Below are 2,917 nucleotides of genomic sequence, written 5' to 3'. Positions count from 1 at the left end.
ATCTCGTTTGTCAGGTCTGCAGGAAGTTCACTTACAAAAGTCCCCAGAGACATGATGATGACTCCGTGCTCTCCAGAACTCTGCACAAACTCCTCCAGGTGTTCAGGTAAAGGTTCAGCAGGTTTACACTGGAATCCTCCCATATAGATAACATTAGGCATGGTGGGACGAGGGAACTCAAACACAAAGTCTGCTCTCATGAGCCAAAGGTCTGCGTCAAGCATTAACTGGTTATAGTCATAATCAGGCCCGAGATATTTATCACATATTGTCTGATATATTTGCTTCACCAGGTGATTTTGTGTATGGCTTATTAGATGCAAAACCATGTTTTTAACTCTCTGAAAAAAGGTCATCTTATCAGTGTAGCCAGATCCTGTTATAGGTATATATGATAAAGGTGAAGGAGCAATAGCAAGGTGACCCTCCTCACCTAGTAGCCAGCGAACATTATAAACCAAAGGGAGGTTCAAATATTTAGCCAAAATGACTCCACCACCCCAGCACGGGTCAGTGAGCATTACGTCGAACTTGCTGTCCTTCATCTTTCTCATCAATTCTTGGTCATCTAGTATTGCTGATACAAATTCACCCACGACTGTGTGAGCCTCGAAAAACGTGCTGAACATTCCTACAGTCATGTGGAGAAAACTTGTCAAGGGAAGATCCCCCCTTTCAAATTCAATGACCTTAGATAGGATTTCTGTAATGAACTGCTGATCTAAACTCCTCTCCACTTGAACTGTAAAGGTATTGTAATAAGAAGATGTATCCTTGATGTACCAGCTTTTGCTGGAGCGTACAATAGTTATACTGTGTCCTCTGGAGTGCAAAGCTTGAAGCAGGATATCCATGTTTATCCAGTGGCTGCCATCACTTGGAAAGACCAAGATGTTGCCACTTTGACAGACTCTGGGAATGAGGACAAGAAGCAGCAAAGCACTGCAGCAACAGATCAGCCTCATCTGAAATGAAAACAACGGACAAACAATTGAAAAAATTCTAATTACAGTGGAAATGTAGACTACTGTATAGGCGTCTGTCCAAGCACCAGATTGCACGTTATGTCACACTAACACTAAGGTTAATCAGCATGCCTGCATTTAGAGTGAGCACAAGAGAAGAGAGTGAGAAAGACAAGGTGATGATTCAATGACACATGGCATAACAAGTTAGCAACAGCAAATGAGACAGAAAAAGTTGTTGTGAGATTTGTTATGGGTAGATAACAGTAGAGGTCGTTTACTGTTGCTTTACAGACTTGATTTTGTACCATGTGTAGTTACATTTTTGAGGAAGTGCACGTCAGGCTATGGCGTTGGCATAGGGTAAGGGCTATGCCGTCGATTCAAAGCAGTAGTATAAATCGCACTCAAGCCCCCAATGTTTCAAGATCTTAAAAACGTCCCTGGGCGACTGTGACAATTTCAAACTAACTTTTTTTGTAAAAACTTAAGTAAACACAAAACTTCAACATGCTTCTGCAAGTTGCCTGTGCTGTATGAAACATAAGAGTCTCTTAATAGGACAACCTTCTTACTTTTATGATTTCTTTTATACTGTACCTCCATTATTTCCCACTGCAACTCATTTTAAAAGAAATCAGCTCCACATTTAGGCTACAATTTGTCAGAGAATGTAAGTTAGTCTATTGTTCCAGTACATGTCAGGTATTTTGACGTGTGGTCGAGTTACATTGGGTCTGATTGCTCCTTGCACACAATGTTGATTAGATCGATATTTAAGGCTCAGTCGGTAACTTAATCGTTAGCCTACTTTTCGCAAAACACTACAGCAAGCTAACATTTAATTTACAAACTGCAGCGCGATTATGAGCACACTTTGCAGCACACTAAGCACCAAAATTGACATCTAAATTCCCGTTACATACAGTATACAAACGGTAAAACCTCCTTAACATGTGGCGTTTCTACTTACCGTCTCCTGTTACTGCACACAGCAAAGAGAACCGCTCAGTACAGCGCCGGTGGAAGTGAGGAGCACGTTCACTTTGTTGTTTTGGTGGAGATGAACCGTAACTGTCATCATTGTGTGTGGAAACACCAATGACAAGGAAGTTACTGATTAATAGGGTCAGTACATTAACATTCAGAGTAACCTATATTTTGAAATACTCCGGGATACAGGTAGCCTAGTCAGTCATTTAGTATCTTCTTCTTCTTCTTTTGATTTGATTGGCGGTTGGCAGCCAGCATTTAGGAGCATTACCGCCACCTACCGGACTGGAGTGTGGAACAGATTATGTGCAGACTAACATAAAAACCAAATAAACAAATAGAACAAAAAACAAACAAACAAAAAAATTAAATAAATACAACTTGAAAACCTATATCCTTTCCATTAATCCCGTTTCTTTCAGATTTTTAATGAGATGCTCTGATATTCCCCATGCTTTATCCCCAAGGAGGTTCTCGACAGTGAACCTAAGCTCAGCTTTCTCTATAACTGCTGCTATTTTCCTCCTCGCCTCTACATAGCCTCTACACTCAACCAGCACATGTTGAATGGTCTCTATACTATTGCATTTTACACAGTGTCCAGTTGGGTGTTTACCTATTTTATAAAGTGAATGGTTAACGCCTGTGTGTCCTATTCTTAGACGGGTAATGACGGTCTCTGTCTTCCAGCACCCACCCAGTTTTCTTCCCAGACCAACATGATTCTGTATACTGTAAAAATGTCTTCCAGTTTCATTTAGTTCCCAATAATCTTGCCATATTTTTTGCATTTTCTCTTTAATGATTGTTTGAGCTTCAGATTTACTTAGCGGAACTTGTATATCAACTGACTTTGATTTAAGTGCTTGTTTTGCCAGAATATCAGCATCTTCATTTCCTTCTACTCCTACATGGGCAGGAACCCAAACAAAGCAGACAGTCCAGCCCTTATGATATAA

General features: G+C 40.4%; 1 protein-coding gene and 1 pseudogene across 1 annotated transcript in view; both read right to left on the bottom strand.

The window, feature by feature from the left end:
• LOC123958835 (UDP-glucuronosyltransferase 2A2-like) overlaps positions 1 to 2,050 on the bottom strand; it is a 7,405-nt gene extending 5,355 nt beyond the window's left edge. The window contains exon 1 of the mRNA XM_046032503.1: positions 1,939 to 2,050. The gene's annotated coding sequence lies outside the window, so the exon portion shown is untranslated. The remainder of the gene's footprint in view (positions 1 to 1,938) is intronic.
• LOC123958836 overlaps positions 1 to 2,078 on the bottom strand; it is a 3,277-nt pseudogene extending 1,199 nt beyond the window's left edge.
• Positions 2,079 to 2,917: the final 839 nt, after the last annotated feature.

Source organism: Micropterus dolomieu, linkage group LG20, assembly GCF_021292245.1.
Source record: "Micropterus dolomieu isolate WLL.071019.BEF.003 ecotype Adirondacks linkage group LG20, ASM2129224v1, whole genome shotgun sequence".
Lineage (NCBI taxonomy): Eukaryota > Metazoa > Chordata > Actinopteri > Centrarchiformes > Centrarchidae > Micropterus > Micropterus dolomieu.
This window is presented reverse-complemented; position numbering and strand designations above follow the sequence as displayed.